Raw genomic sequence first — 20,455 nt, 5'->3', positions numbered from 1 at the left:
CGAAGCAGAGACTAATGTATGCACCGCAAATATTGCCTCAGACAGCCGCATGGAACTCAAGGATAAACAGAGGAAGGAGGGACACAGAGGGAACAGGGGGGAAGGAGGCAAAGCCAGACAAACAGACGTAGAAGAAGGATCGAAAACAGGCTAGACGACACGCGGAGAGGCCGAAAAGGAGCCGCCACAAGGGGTTGCCACCAGACGTTGGCTGGGGTTTTTTCTTTTTTCTGCCTCTCTCTCTCGCTTCTCTTTTCTGAGGTTTTCCCTCGACCAGAAGTCTATTGGCCATCAACGGCTTTATCGTCTTCTGCTTTCGGTTGGGACTCTATCAAGGTCCCGTTTGAGGATGTGTGTGTGGCGCGTGCCAGGATCAAAGGTGCTTGAACTTCGCAAAAGGGAAACACGAAAACCCCATAAATGCCAACACAAAATATGCTAAAATCGTAATTAGTGACTGAGTGAGTGGCAAATCCATAAATAATCCATAAAAGATGATTAATTACTGGAAATCGATCGATTCTGTCTGTCTGTCTGTCTGTCTGTGTGTGGCATGCCACCCCCACTCTGTGGCATCAAAATTGTTAGCAATTTATGATTATAGAATGCATCTATGAGATGTATAGCCGTCGGCACTGGGCACTGGGCACCGGCCACTGCCACTGCCACTGCCACAGTGCGGCACATGCGCACTCCTCTCTATCTATGTATCTATGCGGCTGTGTGCGTGAGGCTAAACAATGGAAAGCCACACACACTACAGCAGCGGCGGCAGGAGCAGAGTCAGCAGCCATGCCTCGACATCTCGTCCGAGTCCGGGATTCCATTTTAGCATTGGCGGCCATGCCGTGCAGTCCTCGTGTAGTCCGCAGCTGCTGCCCACGCCTCACCCTCCTGCCCGATCCCTGCCACCCCCTGGTTGTGGCATTTGCAACGGGTTGGCAGCACACCACCCCTTGGCTCTGCGGCTTAAGAGTGGCCCTTCGAACGGCCCATAGTTTCTCTTCGTTTATCCGTTTTCTCTTAATTTTGCACCCCACCCAGCAGCCACCCTTCAGCCACCCTCCAGCAGCAGCGCCTCCGAGGCTTAGCTATGCAACAATAGATGGCGCCAGAGTGCGCCTAAGATGGTCTAGGATATTTTATATTTGAGTCCAAGGCAAGGTCCTGGTGTTAGTTTTCGGGGAAATTATCTACGGGGAGGAAATTCACGGGGCTGTACGCATTTATTTAGCCTTTTCTCCTGCCAGCAGACGAAGGATAGCATTTTTGAAGGATATTTGAAGCTTAACGAATGTTTGGAATGATTCTGTGGAGTATTCTAAATGATTCTATGTTTATTATTAGTTTTAATTCTATATTAATTGTATATTTATTCTAAATTTATTTGATATTTATTCAAAATTGTGTTTTAAATTTATTCGATTTTAATTCTATATTTATTTTATATTAATTCTATATTTATTCTAAATTTTTTCGATATTAGTGATATATTTATTATTATTATTTATTATATTTTATTCTATATTTATTATTAGTATTTATTCTGTATATTATTTAATCTATATTAATTGTATATTTCATCTATGTTAATTGTATATTTTTTTCTATATTTATCCTAGATTTATTCTATATAAATTCTATTATTATTATTTATTCTATATTTACTATTACTATTTATTATATGTTAATTCGATATTAATTGTATATTTATTCTATATTAATTCTAAATTTATTCTATATTTATTCTTTATTTATTACTAGTATTTTTTCTATATTTATTATAATTTTATCTAATCTAAATTTTTATATATTTGTCTATATATATATTACATTATCTCATAGATTATTTCTTTCTTGAGCAAATAATATGGAATAAAATATGAAAATATTTCATAATTATCTATTCTTTCTTTTCGATGTCAGGAACCGCAAGTCCGACATGAGATCTGAATAGTACCGAATGCCTGGGCCATTGACTATAGTCCATTCAATGGGAATGCTTGATTGGGAACGTTTATGGAATATCTTTCAGTTCTTGGCCGTGGGGAGAGCCAGAGTCCGCCCATGCCTCGAATGAAGAGAATGAAGAGGCCCCTACCCTAGTGGCCTCTGCCTGATTCTATGGGGAACTGAATGATCAGCGTTAAGTGGCTTGTGGTAAGAGAAACACCACAGCATCAGTGCTGTGTCCATGAGTGCCTTTGGGTTCTGCCAGAGTCTATGGGGAAATTCGCGCTCGAGAGGCAGATCGTGTGGGGAATGTGCAAAGGGAATGTGCAACATAAATCAATATTTGTTTATGGCACTGCGTTTTTTTTGTATATATAACAGACACCGAAGTGGGATCTTAATATTACCAAAGGCCAGTTGCATCTATTTTCCATATTCTTTAGAATTATTTAATTGTACGTATGTTATAGGCTAGATATTTATTGTTTAGATATTTTTTGGTTGTCTAAATTTAATGCAGAATCCCTATTTAATATATTCGTTTCTTTAATTGATAGATTTATAGGAATATTTGTATATTTTTTGTGTAGGGATTTCTTACCGGCATTCTGTGATATTCAGGTTTTTGAATATATTTTGTTTAATGTTGGATAGTTGCACGACTTAGATTGCCATCAAAGGGGCCACACATAGGCCAATATGGCCCTTATCCTTAGACGGTTGGGGGATTCATTGTTCATTATTCATCAGTTCATTGCCGCGGGAGTGTCTATAAGGTTTGAAAGAATCGAAATATTTGTATCAAAGGCAAGTAGTTTCCTTGGCGTCTACTTGGAGAGTGCCGGGACGCCTTGGTATCTTCTCCTAGCCCGTGAGAAAGCCGGGCAGTAGCAGGACATACGTTGAGGATGTTGAATAGCGTGTTACTGGCAGATCGGGCAGTTTCGTACTGTTGCGGGATCCAGATAGTGTGTCACACAGTCTGCATATAAATAGGGATATATATCATATATATCTTTCGCTTGTAACTAAAATAAAAAAATATCTATTAATGGCTTGAAGGATGTTCATAAAGAATTTTATGCAGAAATAGGAAAAAGGTTGACTCAGTTTCTCTTCGCTTTTAAATAATCCTCTTAACTATTTCCCATTTTCCGTCCTACGAGTATCTAAGGGCATTACTGATTCTTGGGCTCTCAATTATGGCCTACGAGTATCTGTTGATGGGACTTCAGGCTCGAAGACCCAATGGAGATGGTGATTATAAGTTGAGTTTTATAGGAATTATATGGAGGAAACTACAAGCCAATTACAAACTTCGATTAGACGCTAAGAAAAGTACAGATTCAGATACAGTACCACATGCCTTCAAGGATTCGGGTTCGAGCCAGGCATGTATGCGTTTTAAAGGCCGAACCAGTCAAGGATCTAGGTGTCCTTCTTATCCAGTGGCCTTCTTCGATTGGACTGTAGTGTCTATGGGATTCTCTGCTTTTCAAGTTATGTTCAAGTGCATAAAAACTACGAGTATCTATGAGTATCTACGAGTATCTACGAGTATCTACGCGTTTCTATGAGTATCTACGAGTATCTATGAGTACTTCTGTTTCTTAGCCTCTCACTGCCAGCAGTTCCAGTACCAGTGCCAGTACGAGTCCAACTCCAGGCAGCAGCGAAGCCATGGCCAAAGATTCTTGGTTCAGTGCAAACCCTGGGTCTTTCTTAAGCCACTACTTCCTTCCATATGGAGAGTCTTTCCCTCCTCTGCCTCTCAGGGAGTGCCATCCCCGAGAAAAAGAGGAATAGGACTACCCTTTCAGGGCTCGAAACATAATTAGAGGCCAACGATCCACTCGTTTTGAATGCAATAAACAATACTAGAAATATATTTATCAATCAATCAATCAGTCACCTCTCTTCGCCCCCTCCCCCTTCTCTCTCCCTGCCTCCCCCCTGCCATTGAATGGATTTTCATTGGCAAAAATTGTTTGCAATTTTCGCTTTTCTGCTGGTCTTTGGTTTTCTCCCATTTTTTAATTGTTTTTTCGCTATTTATTTTGTCATTGTGTTTGTGTTTGACTTTTGACATTTGTTTTTTTTTCGATTAGTCTCCCCCTCATTGTCTCTGTCGGGGGGAGCAGTCGCATCGTCCTGTGGTCCTTCCACCTGCCGGATATGATGGGTTTTTTGTGTGTGTGTCTCTCGGTTTTTTTTCGGTTTGCTAGTCAATTTGCTGTTGTTTTACGCGATTAATTCTGGCAGAGGCGCAGGCACAGCCGCTGTGGAATGTGTGGCTGCCACACTTTGGTGCACATAATTGAGGTTACGTTCGGTTGCACAAATTGCCAACATTAATTGATTATGGGTGGGACGGCAGGGGGCAGGGGCAGGAGCGGGGGCTGGGGCAGGGGCTGGGTGGGGTGTCATTGTCAAAAAAATGTAATAATCGGATTTTCATGGCTGCATTTTGTGTGGCACATTTATTGTTTGATGCCACGGGGGGTGGGCAGTGGGGGGGGAGGTATTTTGGTCAATCCTGACCCACGCAACACCAAAGCCAAAGCCAGCGACAACCAACCACCGAAAAAAAGTTTTATGTGTGGCATGTGCCGCACGCGTTCATCTTTTTTTTTTTTAACACCTCTCTGGGCCGTCTCTTAGAGATTTATGGGCCATCCGCAAACGCGAGCATTCCGTTAATTGTCTGCCCCTGCCTCCCCCCTGCCAGGCCATTTCGGGTTCATCTTCCGATCTATTGCTCCCGAAATTCGCTTCAAACACTTGCCACAACCGGGGGCAGGGCCATGGTGGGGGGCAGTGTCCCTTTTTATGGCCAAGATGATGGCAAATTGGCCAATTAAACTTTTTTTGTCATATTTGTTTCGCATTTTGTTGTCTCTTTTTTTAGTGGCTTCTTAAGTTGCCACAGAATGATGGAATCCTCATTGCCCCATGCCGCAAGGATGTTTTCTTTTTTATAGTCGCTTCGTGACGTTCAGGCTGCCAGATTTAATTGTAAATTTGTCGCTGATTTGACGTTTATTTGCCAGCAGAAGGACCAAGGAAGGACGAAAGATGGACCATGGTTGGCCATAAAAGCCCTGAAAATGCAGACAGATGTGGCGGCCCAAGGGGGCGGGGGTTGAATCAAAGCTCAAGAATACGTTGAAAATCCCTCCATACGACACGTTGCACGGCCAGCTCTGTGGCTGTGTGGCAGGACCAGAAACAACAATGAGACGCACAAAAGTTGATTTGCCTCAAGTGCAGCCGTCGAGTCTCCTATTTCAAAACGAGTCGGAGGCGCTGGCTGTGGGTGTGAGCGCGTTTTCAATCAAAATTGCTCAGACTCTTGACAGCAGGTAGAGGGGGAGCGGGGGGTGCAGGGGGGTGCAGCAGCACAGGCACTCGTTGTGGCAGTGGCAGCATTTTGGGGCAAAACTCACTCGCGGCTCACATGAGCGCACAAAACAAACAGTTGTCCGTGTCCGTGCCTGTGTGTGTGTGTGTGTGTGTGTGTGTGTGTGGCACTTGCCTCTTTATCTTTTTGCCCATAAACGTCGCACTGTGCCCCAGGCCCCCCGCCCCCCTGCGCCTGCATCGCCTTGAGTGCTGAATGCATTTTTGGTCAGCGCCCGCGACTGGCATTTTTTCTCGCTGCACTTTAAGTGCAGTTTACCTCTTGGCCATTTGCCAGAGGAGGGAGAGGGAGTCCAGACCAGACGGCACCCCTCCTGCCCCCTGCCTGCCCCCTCTGGAAGCGTTAGAAATTGGGGAAAAAACGTTTCGCTGCTGTGCAAAGGACATGGGGTTCTCACACACACACAGAGAGCCGCCTGACCAACGCACACTCGACTGCATTTGCAAGGGGGGGACAGGCACAGGGGGGGCAGGGGTCTGTGCATTGCATTTTTGTGCGTCCTTTGGTTCGTTGACGACCAAGTGGCAGGTGCCGGAGGTGGAGCCGGAGGTGGAGGCGCTGCCAGAGCTGGTAGATGGAGTGCCGCTTAAGTGCCACTCCCCCCTCCCTTTGGCCTGGGGGCCTGCGTTTCTTTTTCATTTAATTAAAATTATTTGCCTTTGGCCGCGAGGCCGCTCTTGCCCCTGGAGTCCACTTGGAATTTAGCCTGGCCGCTGATTTTGGCCACCGACAGCAGTCGCCATTCGTGCGAGTCTTTGCCGCGTTAAGTGCGTGTGCAAGAGGGGGGAGGGATGCATTGTCAATTAGCCAGGATCCTCCGCGCCCCCTCCTGCCGTCTGGCGCTGCTCCTGCCAAATGCAGCGATGCATTCAACCGGCACTAACCAAAGCCCGAACCACGCACAAAAGTGCGATATTTCAGTAGAGTTTCAGTGCAATTATTTTGCATCAAACAGCACAAAAAGAGACCAGAGAGCGCGTGCCACAAAAGGAGGCAAAAACAAAAAAAAAGGAAAAATCATGCCCCAAAACAGAAACAGAAACTGAATCGGAAACAATTGCCGGGGAAATGTTTTTCATGTTGCCAATTACAGCGAATGGCAAAAAGCCTTTGACGGTGGCATGCCACACACACCAGCACGGCCAGCACGGCCAGCACGGCCAGCACGGCCAGCAGTGAAGCACCTGTGGAGTGGCAGGAGGCAGAGGCAATTACTATATTTTATCCACACATTAGAAAGGAATGACAGGAGGACTCCTGTCCTCCCCCTGCAGGCTGGGGGCTGGGGGTGTGGGGCGTGGGCCGTGGCACGCCTATTAATAATTTCCAAGATGCGTAATTATTGATTTTCCATTAACACTTTTGCAGAAACTCGAGGGAGAAAAAAAGAAGGCCGCATGTGTGTCCGCACTTTGAACTTAGGCCCAGGGCCAGGGCCAGGTCGCCAGGCCGACAGGTCGGCAGGTCGCCTGTCGTTGTCTCACAGCTGGAAAAACTCTTTGAGGCAGCCTGAAATGTCCTGCCTGAATGCCTGTCGCCTTTGTGTCACAATTAGTCGCCGCCGTGGCCGCCGCGGAGGCGTGTGTTTATTTATTAATAAATATTTTACACTCGAACGCGTGGGCTTAATTGCTGCAGGATGCGTGTGTGCCAGCAAGGGAGAGGAGCCACCGAACTGAGAGACAGGAGAGATCCAGCCAACCAGCCATAAGACACCGACGCTCTGCCTCCGCCTCCGCCTCTGCCTCATTTCGTAATTAAAAAAAACCTGTAGCCCCTGTGTGGGCTTTGTTATTAAACTTGGACGCAAATCAAAAGTCAAACTGTTTAAGACAATCCACAAACATACTTTAAGCACAAGATTGACAAGGGTAGCGGCCCAGCGAGAGCCTCATGCTGCGCTGGAGCCACTCACAACCCTTGCCCGATGTCCAGCCATCCATCCATCCATCCATCCACACTCGCCACACGGCCGGCTGCACGCAACGTGGCGCTAATTTCTTTGATTACATGTGCAGACGAGAGCTTGAGTCCAAGAGAGAAGCCTCGCCTGGCCTGCCCTGGCCTGGCCTGTATCCTTTGTGCTCGTGTCTTACGGGGGCAGAAAGAACAGAACTTCAAAACTTTGACTTGAACGCTGACCAGCCCTCGGGCCGTTTCCCTTAATTATTGAGCAGCAGCAGCAGGATGTTGCCCCACACCCAGGGACAGCGTTTTTTTTCCAGCATTCATTCATCAACCACCGTTCAACCATCGATGCCACTCGCAGTTTCTTGGGCAGTCGAAGGCGACTTTAGAATGTGTTAATTTCATCCTGCAGGATGTACTGCCTCTGGAAGGGCCCGGAGTGACCCCCTCAAGCCACCTATGATCCTCTGCTGGGTTATCCCTGGCATGGAGATCCCTGGCAAATCGCATCTTGCCTTCAAAGAGGCACAAAAGACGGCCAAAGCCAGATCCAAAGCCCGAGCCAGTGGCCTCATAAGCAGAGCACGGCCTTAATTCATATATTTATAGCCAAATGCACACATGCTCTGAATGAATGACCAGTGCATGAGATTGGTAGAGAGGGGGTCCCGTGCAACCCGGCAGCTCTTTGGAAATGGGAATTCTTTGGTTTGATTTTCTTTTTGTTTGTGCCCCGCAGCCAGCCAGCAGCCGCCGCCATTCGTCATCGCTAAAAAGTTAATTGCACGAAAAATAAGTTAATACTTGCCCCCAGCCCCCCTGCCACCCCCTGCCCCTTCCCCTGCCCCATGCCGCGTCCTGGTGGCTTCAGCCATTGCTGTTTAATTTAATTAGTCGGCGTCCTTCTCTGTGCCTCATGCATGTGTGACCCTGCCTCCTGGCTCCTCTACCCCTCCCTACTCCCTCTGTGTGTTTGTCAATACCCTGCCAGCACTGGGACGACGGAGGCGGCCTGCAAGTCAATTAGCAAGTATTTTAATTGCTTTAAATTTGCATAAATTCTGTCAACAAGAAGCGGCGCCTCCTGGACACCGACTTAATGGGCAGCAGCAGAAGATCCTGCGTATTAGTTTCCATTGGCAGGGGTCCTTAATCCCTGTTCTGGGCATTTCAATTAACCCTGGGAGCGCACCTTAAAGGATCAAGACATGTCCTGACAACTGACCTTGTTTTGCGTTTCGTTTCGTTTCATTTCAAGCAGAAGACGCACAACTAATTATGCCACATGCCACACACACACACACACACACACACACACACACAGAGACAGATAGGAACTACATTTGTATCTGTATCTGTGGCTGTGACTGCTTGACCGTACACGCAAATTACTTGTGCCATAAATTGCTATAAAGAAAAGTCGAGCAGCAACCCGAAATAATACCCGAGGCTTACGGCCAGGGCTGCCCCGACAAAGTGGGTCGCTCGCCTGTCCTTTGCGGCAGTTTATGGCCCACACGGGAAGGATAGAGGGGAGAGGGTAGAGGGGAGCGGGGATAGTTATAGAGCCACATCGACCTTCATAAAGATCTCAATCTTAACGATGACAATGCAAAAGTTTTGGCGCTTTTCAGGCTGCCTCCCCCCGCCCCACCTCAAGATTTCGCCTCAAAACTAGCCTCCCACCTTCTGCCTCCTGTCCGCCTTTTGTCTTTGGTCGAGCCAACAAAAGTTGGTTTAAAACCCACCAAAAACCAAAGGCACACCTTTTTTGCCTGAAAACCGGTTGCTTATCGAAGAGTCCTTTCAATGCCCGGCCTGGTGGAGGGCGGGGGGTTGAAGCAGGAGATGCAGTCGCCCGGCCCGGCGATAAGCCTAATATGCGTTTTCCTGGGCTGCTCATTACCACCCCCCCAACCCCCTCCATGTGGCTCGAAAAAGGGATGCATGGTGGGATTCTCTTAATTTTCGCTACGTGACGGCAGGACCTTTTGTACACATTGTTTCTTGAAGATTAGCATCGATAGAGAGAGAGAGAGAGGGGCAGAGTGGCCTGAATTATGGCCCAAAGTTGCCAACGATTTCAGTCAATGAACTGGCGACCTGCAGGCCCCTCCCTGCGTGTCCTTGTGGGCGAGGATTCATGAATGAAACGAAAGCGAAAGCGTGTGGAAAAATAATAACAACCAAAAAAAAAACAGCAACAATCCCAGCGAAAAATGAATTATTTTCGCATATTGAGTAATCAATTAAAATTAACCGAAAAACGAAATAAAATGGAATGCGCGCGCTCTCTCTCTCTCTCTCTCTCGGATGTCACTACGGGAGAGGGAGGGGGAGGCAGGCAGCCAGTAGGGGGGGCAGGGCATTGTTGTGGCGCCTGTGGGCGGGCAGACAGACACTGTCCGTGACCCCATTCCAATGGGGTGCGTGTGCTTCATTAACCGGCACACGCACACACAGAGAGATGGGGAGAGAGAGAGAGAGGGGGAGGGGGAGAGACATGCACTCCTTCGCTCCTTGCCCGTGTCCGTGGGTCACCGTCCTGTGCCGGGCCGGCATTTTTATTTCATTTTTTTGCACACCATTACAATGGCACACACACACAGGGCTGCCTCATGCCCCATCGCTCTCCCTCTCTCAAGGTCAAACCATAATCGTTGATAATGAAAATTATTTGTATTTCGTGTTTCGTTTTTTTTCGGCTGCGTCCTTGCATCGCATTTCGTTTCTTTTTTGTCACTCGTTTTTCTTTAATTTTCATTTAATGCAATTGTCACTCCCACCCCCCGCCCCCGTTGAAGCCTTGGCGACCTTCTGCCACCTGCTGCCGGGCCGCCGGGCGCCCACTCATTGTGTAAATTATTGCCGAAAAATACGAAAAAAAACACACGAGCCCCAAAAAGTATGCAACATAATTAAAAATCAATGGCATACAAACAGATATAAAGGCCATCGTCCAGGCCACACCAGGCCAGGCGGGGCGGGGGGAGTGGGCGTGATTTCCACATTAACAGCGCCCAGCCCCCCCTTTGCCCCCCACAGCCAGGCCTCTCATTGCCGGCTGCAATTTATTTTTGATTGTTTTTTAATTTATTTTTTATTTGGCCCGAAAAAAAGTGGGAAAAAAAATTATGGAAAAAGAGAGCGCGCGAATGGCGAGCACACAGCAGAAATCAACGAAAAAAGGCAGTAAAAAAATGGGTAAAAACCGAAAAAAAAACACAGAGAGAGAGAGAGGGAGAGCGCGGGAGAGAGGACAACAAAAAGGAGGCCAAACAACGCTGCGCCGTGCCGTGCCGGTCAGCAGGACGAGCCCACACGATGTCCTGGCCCCTGGCTCTGTGCATATTTTTGGCGGTGTGGCGGCCAATGAACAGTAAAACTGTTGCTGTTGCAACGTCAGCCGAAAAGCGGCAAAAAAATAAACGAGAGGAGCAAAGTGTCGAAAATATAAAAAGGCCAATGAAAAGGAGAGGGAGAGGGGGAGCAAAAGAGCAGAGATCCAGTGTCAGGACCGGAAGGGTGTGGGTTGCACATAGATAAATCATGCCACCGCGGTGCACCACGGAGCTTCAGTCAGTAGCTACTGGCTGTCCACAGATCTTCAGCGTCTCCTTGCTGGCAAACAGAAGGAGTCCTCCAATCGGCTTAAACACCTCCGCCATGGAGGCCAGCGACTGCCGCAGCCACAACCATGTGTTGCATGTGCCCCCCCTCGAAAAAAAGACACGCGCTTCTCTGCCTCTGTCTGTCCATCCCTCCACTGCCTCTCCTTTTTTATTTACACACACGCCAGTGCTGGCCACAATATTCGTGTTGCCTCTTTTTTACCGGCTTGTAAAAATCACGTGAAAATTTTTAAAATTGCAAAATAATGCCGGTCAAACTCATTATACATATAAATGGCCTTTATATATACGTGTATATCTGTCTGACCCGATGCATTCACGCTCGCTCGACAGCTGTGAATGGGGAGTGGGGGAGTGGGTGGGCGAGTGGGCGGGCGAGTGGGCGGGCGAGTGGCATGCAACAGCTGGAGGGCCCCAGTAAACAGGGGCTGCCTTTCATGGAGGTAATATTCTTTCAGGGATGGTTTTTTTTTGGCGTCCAAAAGGATCCAAGATCGTCACCAGGAAGCGGCTTAAGTCCTTCATTCGTCACCAGACTGATCGCTGTGCCCCTTTGTGGAACAACTGGCGGCAGCCTAAAGGTAATGGCCCACAGAGTACAAGGTGTCGTCTCTTCCAGGCCTTGAAGGCCCTTGCAAGGGCCAGTCCTGGAGGCACAACATCGATTGTGGCTCTACCCATCGCCCATTGGCTTCAAGCGACTCCTGTTGCCAGAGCTGCAGGTCCTGCCGTCTCCTTGAAGAAGCTTAAGGAAAACGTATAGCAGACGATCCGTTTGTCCAACCCCAAGGGACTTCTGTGCTCTCCAGAGAATGAGGGATGACTTCAGATGATCTTAAGAGGGAAATGCGCCTTCTCGAGGTGGGATTTCAGCCTTCCTGCAGACTTTCAGGTGTTACTCTGGAGCCCTAGATGGGGATGTCTGGGATGATAAAATTGTTATCAAGTCGTTGGCCCTCACACCCACCTTCTGCCTAGTCTCCCGCCCAGTCTTCCACCCAGTCTTCTGCCTAGCCTTTTGCCCTGCCTTCCCCACCCAGTTCCCCCGCCCTGCCTGGGCTGCATTGCCATATGAAATCAGTAAAATTACGACCAAGAATCATCCACCTGACGGCGGTGGCGGGGGGTGGTGTTGGCCCTTTGTTTGTTTTTCCCAGCAAATGGAAGGAAGTTTTTAATTTGCTCGCCCCGCCACTCGGCTATTACTAGTATCCTTTGCCGAACAGGACTCCAAACTGCAGTTTTGGCCTGCATAATATGCACTTTGGTTGGCTCCAAGGGGTGGGGGTGGGGGTGGGGTTGTTAGACGCCAGGAGCCCACGCTGATTGTCTATGCCTCAGACGCATGCCAGAGGCCCTGCAGCCCCTGCCCCTCCCCCCTCTAGAACGCAATTACCCGAAACAAAACTCTGGTGGGGGAGATGAGGCATGTGTGCAATTTTCATGCAACTTTGTTTCGGTCTGCATTTTGGCCAAAAGTTTTGTGCAAATTGCATTTTGCGGAAAGAAATTTTGCAGAAATTGCCTTTAAGATTAAAGTTTCGAGGGGGGGGTGGCAAAGGGGGTGGGAGGAGTGGCGCCAGGTGGGCGAGTTCTCGCTCTCTCCCTCTCTCTCTCTCGTTCATGTGTGACCCCAAAAGAGCGGGGTATTAAGTAAGTCAAACGAGGACTCGTCGCCGCCACAAGGTGTGTCCTTGATGACTTAAGGGTTTACGCCCGTGTGTATGTGTGTCCTGGCGACACTTGTAGCCAAATTGACACTAAAACCTTGGCTCCAGCAACTCCCAAAGGCTTCGAAGACGACAACTTGGGCCGCACCTTGGCAGGACATAAATAGAGGTCCTCTGTGTGTGTGTGTGTGTGTGCTCGTATGCAAAGTAAATATATGTACGCCCGTCGCCAGGATTTCATTATCCTTATCACATGACAAGCGGGAATTTTTCCACGCAGGACACACAAAAGAGCAAAGATGTCCTTTAAGTCCTGTTCAACTTTAATTACACTCGGGCCGCACACAGGGTTTGTCCTGGCTATCGGCAAGGACAAAGCAGGGCTGTCTCTTGAGATGTGCCCAACCCCCCCTATCCCCCCTCCCCGCTCCTTGAGCGGCACTCCTCTGTGCTGTGTGTGTCCTTTGCTTATCCTTGACGGCGCTTTTTCACTATTTTGCATGTTTATCCTTGTCGCCCCATTGTCCTGTCGTGGCTGTGGTCTGCCGCCACTAGTTTAGAGCTCCCTCTACCCCCCCCCCCTCTCTCCCTGTCGCCAGCCAAGATGACGTCGTTGTGGCTGGCGAGTCCTTGTAGGTAATTACTGTTGCAGGACGCCTCTTAATTGAAATGAGGAGTGTGTGTGCGGACGCCGCTAATGTCTTCATTGGAGAAAAGACGCGCCAGGCAGTGCCTGAAGCCCCTCGGCCAATTATTTGTCCATCAGCGGAAACGTGGGGGAAGGGGGCGGGGGGTGCGGGGCTGTGGCAACAATGACAGCGTACAACAAATTGATATATATGGAAAAGTCCGCGGATTGACAAAGCAGCAGCAGCAGCACATCCCGACCATGTTGCATGTCTCAGTCACCCCTCCACCCCTCCCCTGTACACAGCCAACAACAAAATGTTGTAACATTTGATGCTGCGCGGGGGCGGAGGTGGAGGGAGGGGTCTCTCTGTTGCAGTTGCATTCAATTTTTCGCCATTGCAGCAGCAGCGATGGCTGACAGACGCCAGACCCTCCCCCACAGGCTCCCGCCTCCCACGCCCCTTTCGCCTGGCCAGTAGGCGGGGCATTTTTGTATTTTTTGCCTTGTTTTTCAAACGCAAGCGCGCATTTTTAAATGCAACAACAAAACCAGCAAAAACAGGCGGGAAGTGGAGGCTAGAGGGAGATGAAGAGAGACAGAGCGAGAGAGAGCTACAAAGAGAGTGAATCAATGGCATCCCCCCCCCCCCCCCTCTTTCCCACCCTGCAGCCAAATGCGGGCTTAGTATTTTGTTTTTGTGTCCATCCCCACATCCAGCCGCCCCCCACTCGATGGATGATGCACTTTTGCTGCATATAGAATGGCGGAGTGGGGGCTGTGGGGGCTAGGGGGGGGGAATATTACATATCGAAAGTTCAAAGTTCGGTTGTAGGGCATTCATGTCGTCCTTTGAGCGTGCGGCAGGCACTCGGATCCGCTTTCGTTGCGATGCGATGCGATTCGCTTGATTAATTAAAAGCAAAATATGTTTATCGTGCCACCAGCCGGGGCACCAGTCTTTGGGGGATTTCGAAAGTGCGGAAAGCGGCGGCAGCGGCAGCGGCAAAAAAATGAGTCGCATGAATTATGCAGATCCTACGGAAGGCCGGAGAGAGGGCTGGTCACTCGATTCCCTTTCAAGTACGACCCTGCCACATGTCGCAGTCCAAAGTCCTGGGCCAACTGTACCGCTTGACACTTGGCGAGTGCTCCCGCCTCACGCCTCCCGCCTAGTAGGGGAGGGGGGAGGGGGCTGAACAAACAAAAGCAACTCAGAGACCATGCCCCTGCCCCTGCCCCTGCTCCTGCCTCTGCCCCAGCAATCGCTGATTGCATTTGCTGCTACACTTTTTTGTGCTTTGCTTTGTTTGTGCCACCGACGTTGCAACTGCATTGGTGCACCATTTGCTGCAATGGCCCCCTCCACCTGCAACTGCAGCTGTCGCCTGTCCCCCCCACTGAGCACTCCCCTATGCCCCTATGTCCCTGTGTGGCTGCGGCTTGTTTAGTTTTTCGCGCAATTTTCCGCGCTGGCTTTTGTCATTTTTCGGGGGGGTTTTTCCTCCTCCCTGCCTGCCAGCCTGCCAGGCGATATTTTCGTTATATAAAGCCCGGGACACGGCAAATGCAACTGCAACTGCAGCAGCGGCGGCAACAGCAGCAGCAGCGCTTTGGGGAATATGCAAATCAGCAGCAGCTGCCACGACAAAGGCAGCAGCTCTCTCAACGACATAGGATGCGACATAGGAGGCAGGGGACAGCAGCAGGGGCCAGGGTAGGGGCAGGGGCTGGAGTAGGACCATAATTAATGCTTTTCGGGACCGCTTGCCCATTAATTTGCTATCGAATTGCCTACCAAACAGGATACGTCAGGATAATGCGTTTTTAATGAAGATCGGATGTGGCAGGCAGCAGGCAGCAGTGCCGCTGATTAGCGCCCATCAGATCTATATTTTTTTGATGATTTGCACAGCCAGTGGTCCCCCCTGGGCCCCCTCCCTGTGACCCCTGACCTTTGGCATTTGTGCATAATAAAACTTATGAATCGAAGCCAGAAGCCCGCTCGGTATCCGGCAATCTCTTGATGCGTCCATCCTTCCAGCAAAGTCAATAGCCAATGCCATCGATAAAGCCATAAACATTCGTGTATCGCAGGGGGGGGGTGGAGGCCTAAGCCCTGCGGGCGGTACTACGCGGCGTATGAGTAACGAGCGAGTGAGATGCTGCGTGGGATTAAATGTGCGGCCCTCGGATGCGATTCCTGTGCCTAGTTTTGACCCCAACCCGCCACCAACCCCCTCCCCCTCCCCCTTTTGATGGCGGTATATATGCATGACCATGTATCTTACAGATACAGATACATATGCATATATATAGATACACACACACACACACGGACGCGCTGCAGTGGCCACCAATTTTTCTCCGCTTTTTTGATGCGCTTCCCCCCCCCCCCCCCTCCGACGGGGGGCGCTCTATATTTTTTCCCCGTGCATTTCTTCCTTTGCTTTCGATATTTTTCCAATACTGCACCAATACCAAGGCAATAAAAGCATTGAAATAAAACGAGTGTTGCATACGCGTGTTGCAGGGGCAACATAGAAAACTTTTACGTTTCGCTTAGGGTTTTTTTATCCTGCTTTTTTTTTGCATTTTGTGGGCAAATGAAAACGAAAAAAAATTGCATTCTCCAATGGCTCTGTGTGGGTGTGTGTGTGTGTATGTGTGTGAAAGTACGAAATCAAAACAAAACATGGCCACATGGCGCTGTCTGTGGGTTGGGGTACACACCAGAGGGGGTGGGGGTGGGGGTGGACTGGGGGTGGGGGTGGACTGGGGGTTTCTGTGGTGTGGCAATCGAAATGAGCGCGCCATCGCCATCGCCAGCAACAATGCGCAGCCAGGAGCCAGGAGCAACAGCTCCCACAGCACCCCTCACTCTGCCCCTCCTCCCTCTTCCTCCTTTGGTGGCCTGTAGGGTAGGGTTTTAGGTACACTTTTAGGCCCGATAGCATCCCCCCTTTTCGCCACATGCAGCCTGTCCAGTCCTGTCCACAGTGTGAGGGGGAGGGGGTACTTTTTGGCGTTGTTTGATTTTTAGGCGCAGCAAAATGCGTTTTGCTCTTGATTGGACGCCCAAAGAGGTGTGGGGGGGCTGAGGGGGGGTTGCCATATCCCCTATGTGGCATGTGCATTATGTGTACATGTGTGCCTGTGCCTGTGCCTGTGCATGTGTGTGTGTGTGTGCTGCTGCTGCTGCTGTCGTTGTCGTCGTCGCGCTTTGTTTTGATTTTTCGCGACTGAGCGCGCGCTTTGCTGTCTGTTTCTCTGTTTCTCTCTATGTGTGTGTGTGTGTGTGTGTTTTTGGATTTGTCCAGCATTGCATGTGTGTGTATGTGTGTTTGTGCTGCTGCCGCCGCAGTCGCAGCCAAAACCAAAGCAAACCAAAAAAGGCAAAAAGGACGCTGGACATTTCTGTTGGCGCTGCTGCCGCGGAATTCCCATTTTTTCCGCGCCCGGACAGCGGGCAAGGATCAGCAGGAGCACGGGCAGGGACTTCATAATCAAAGCGCTGCAGCGACGGCACCATCGACAGCGACAGCGACGGCGGCGACTCTGGGGCCCCGTCATCGTTAACAATTTTTGCAGAACAGAACATTGCAACAGAAAACTGCTAAACGCGAAACAAGCTGCGGCGTTTTTTCTGCTCCTCGGGTACTTGTCTCCTTGTGCGTCCAGTGTCCAGGGTCCAGGGTCCTGCAGCAGGCAGCAGGCAGTGCTAGGCAGGCAGGCAGGCAGGTTCGCAGATACGTAGATACGCAGATACGCAGTCTTTGCATCTGCATAAATCACTGTGGAAAAAAAACCCCAAGCCGTTGACGCAGTCTCCCCTCCCCCCCCCCACCTCCGCAACCCCCAAAAAAACGCAGAGACAGAGACAGAGAAAGCAAAGTGAATGTGAAAGTGAAAGTGTGTGCAAAATGACTTGAAGTGCAACCAGAGACAGCGAGAGAGAGAGAGAGAGACTCAGAGAGCGAGCGAGAGAGAGGCAGGGTAAGAACATTAGAGACACCTACCTGCCTCCCATCCTCCTCCACCCCCCGACCCCCGTCCTTCGTGCCACCCAAAATGCTGCCAAGGCCTTCTCCTGCCCCACCATACGCCCTGAGGGTGTCCGGTGCGGAGCCGCCCCGAATGGTATCGATGCCGTCTTGAATGCGACTCTAAACACCAAAAAAAAAACCAGACAATGTAAACGCCGGCAGCAGAATGTAACGCAGTTTTTCCTCATTTCCCAACAACAACAACAACAAAAACCAGCCAGCCAACAACAAATACAAAAAAAATAGACAGAGTTACATTTTTTGCCACCAATCGATTGTCGATCGTCGCTCAATCGATAACCGAAATAATAATCATCATCGCTCGATAAGACACAAAAGCAGCCACACACGACGCAACATTTCCGTTTGTAAGCAACAACAACAACAACAACAAAAACAACAACAAACAAGAGTTCCAGATCCAAACAAATATATATATAGATTATATACTATATAGAAGCAGGCATTCATCAGCAGTCCGTCAGTCCAGAAGAAATTAATTAAAGGAAAGAAAAGGAAAGAAAAGGAGAGGAAGGAAGGAAGCAACTCCCAGTTTAAGTTCCCAGTTTCGCATCGATTCCGATTTGAAGCAAAATTAAAGCGTCTGAATTTGATTTCTCGATCGTCTCGTTATCGTCTCGTCACCATTCCGTCGCATACAACGTCTCGGCCCCAAGGTTCCGACCAACATCGTCTCGACTCAGTTTTCTACTCAGTTTCTACAAATTCAGACGTAGATCTTCAGTTAATTATCATTATATATCGATTATATATACATATATATTGTGCATTTCGGCCCCCCACGTTTTGGAAGATCGAAAGGATACAAAGAACGAAGGAAGAACAAAAAATAAACACACACACTACGAAATTACCTGAAAATTTTTAAAAATCAACCAAAAAGTCTATGAGAGCAACAACAACAACAAAATTAAACGCTAAATTTTACAAGTGCAAAATTTTCTTATAATTATTTACCAAAAAAAAAAACAAAATCAAAACAAAAAAAAATTCAAAGAAAATTAGAAAAAATTAAAACAAAAAAATTAAGGGGAAAGCAGAAAAGGGAGAAGGAACTGAAGTGAAGAAAAAATTAAGAAGGAACTTAAAAATATGCTATGCGGAATATCAAATGCAAAAAAAAACAAATAATGTTGTGATGTGATATTTTTTCGATGTACTTTTATTTGAGGGTAAGTACAAGGAAGCTGAAGGCTGTAGAATATCATCTATATATAATAATAATAATACCATCTTTAAGGCTTCAATCAGTTCGGAGAAAAGGGAGTGGAAAGATATTAAACTCTATTATACTCTACATGTCACTATATTATATTACTCGTTTACATACAAATGTTTTGGGTCCTCGTCGTCGTCCGATATTTAACTCATATCTGCGCGAGCAGGCGAAGCGCGTGAGCCAGGGGTTGGCGCACTATAAAAGCGAATTTTTAAGGGGTGTATGTATATAATTTTGATGAAAGAGCTACACAGTCTATAAGAGAACCTCCTCAAAAGATGATGACTGATTCCTAAAGATTCCAGTTAGCAAGGCGAGTGAGCCGGGGGGTCTCAAGTTTGCAGGAGACTTGCCTTATATATATGTACAAATGTCTACCAGAGATCTTCCCTTAAAAGATGATGAATGATCTTATTGCCAGCAAGTGAGCCAGAGGTTGACGCTCGTGCAAAGCGAGTGAGCAGGAGGTACACAGTCTATAGGAGATCCTCCTTAAAAGATGATGAATGATCTAAATTCCAGCGAGTGCGCAGGAGGCGTGCCTTCCAGTAGATACATATATAATTTAGATGAAAATAGTACACAGTCTACAAGAAAACCTCATTTGAAAGATAAAGACTGATGCCCGCTGATTCCAGAAAGTAAAGCGAGTGAGCCAGGGGTTGCCCCATAGTGTATATATGTATATATTAGCCCTCAACGGAGCCCCACATAGGCCAATATGGCCCTTAGCTGTATGGATCTATTAGTTAGATGAAATAGGTACAGTTTCTACAAGAGGTGCTTCTTAAAAGCTGATGCATAAGCGAAGCTGGTGAGCCAGGGGTTGGCGCAGGAGGCTTGCCTTCCAGTAGATATATAATCTACACAAAAAATACTCCCAAAAACCTGAGATCTGATCGTATTTATACGATAATTGCTGTCTTCTTGATCTTCTCCGTGAATTCCTTGGAATTTCCTCTATCAAATAAGACCCAAGAGGTCCCCTAAAAGCTATAAATCAAGATCCAGCACGTAGTTCTATCCCCAGACCCTTTCAAGATCACAAAGGAAGCCCCAACGAAAGGCGAGACCTTCGTTTCGTGTTGGTCATCGTCGTTGTCGTTGTTCGCTGCTGTGGGGCGGCGGCGTTCAGCTGCAGTAGCAGCATGCAACAGAGCCGCAGCCACGGCATCGGAATGGGAATCGGCATCGGGAATGGTGTTGCTGCTGCCTGCTGCCTGCTGTGTTGGCCCTGGTTTAGTTGTAGTTGTAGACTTTTTGCTTTTCTACACAGACACACACTCGTACCAGTTACTCCCACACACACAGGCACAAGTGCAATGTGTGGGCCGTGCACATAATGTAAACAAGGACATGCGCAATGCAGCGGCAACAACCAGGAGCAGCAGCGTTTCCCCTAACAGGAGAAATGCAGTGCAAGGCAATGCAATTGCCAACTAGAAGATAGCAGAGGCAGAGGCAGTGTGGCAGAGGCAGGGGGCATGTACTAGTAAATAGCAGCAGAAGGCAGCAGCGTCTGCGTCAGCGTCAACGGCGACGTGAGCATCGCTGTCGACGCCACGACTTGCCACAGTTTAGATGGGAAAAAAGGAAAGCCCCAAAGCCCCCATCGCCCCACCGAGAACTTCATGTGCAGCAACAGAAAGAGATAGGCAGCTGCTGCGCATTTGAGCCAGAGAGAAAGAGAGGGAGAGGGAGAGAGAGAGAGAGAGGGCTAGAGCGAGTGCAACCCGAAAGGATGCAACGCTGCAAGGCAATGCACTTGAAGCACGACGGTTGTTTCTCTTCTTTTTGGTTGTGTTGTCTCTTTTCGGCTTATTTTTAGAAGTTGCACCCAACACCCCCCCATGCCCCATGCCCCATGCCCCTCTTGGATGCTGCATTCGCATCTTATTTACTCGTAACTTTTACATGGCTGCAGATGCTGGAGGAGCAGGAGCAGGAGCCAGGCTGC

The 20,455-nt window shown here is 48.6% G+C and overlaps 1 protein-coding gene across 5 annotated transcripts in view; it reads left to right on the top strand.

Moving 5' to 3' along the window:
* The first annotated feature begins 16,808 nt into the window (after window positions 1–16,808).
* Window positions 16,809–20,455, top strand: part of pros (homeobox protein prospero) — a 54,314-nt gene continuing 50,667 nt past the window's right edge. For 2 of the 5 annotated variants that reach the window (XM_015182856.2, XM_033376802.1), the window contains exon 1: window positions 16,811–18,451. The gene's annotated coding sequence lies outside the window, so the exon portion shown is untranslated. Of the gene's footprint in view, window positions 18,452–20,455 lie in introns of all 5 variants that reach the window. The other 3 variants (XM_033376801.1, XM_033376797.1, XM_033376804.1) reach the window with 3 other exon arrangements.

The sequence above is a fragment of the Drosophila pseudoobscura genome, chromosome 2 (genome assembly GCF_009870125.1).
Source record: "Drosophila pseudoobscura strain MV-25-SWS-2005 chromosome 2, UCI_Dpse_MV25, whole genome shotgun sequence".
Taxonomy (NCBI): domain Eukaryota; kingdom Metazoa; phylum Arthropoda; class Insecta; order Diptera; family Drosophilidae; genus Drosophila; species Drosophila pseudoobscura.
Note: the sequence above shows the minus strand (reverse complement) of the source record. Positions and strands in the feature narration are given on the sequence as shown.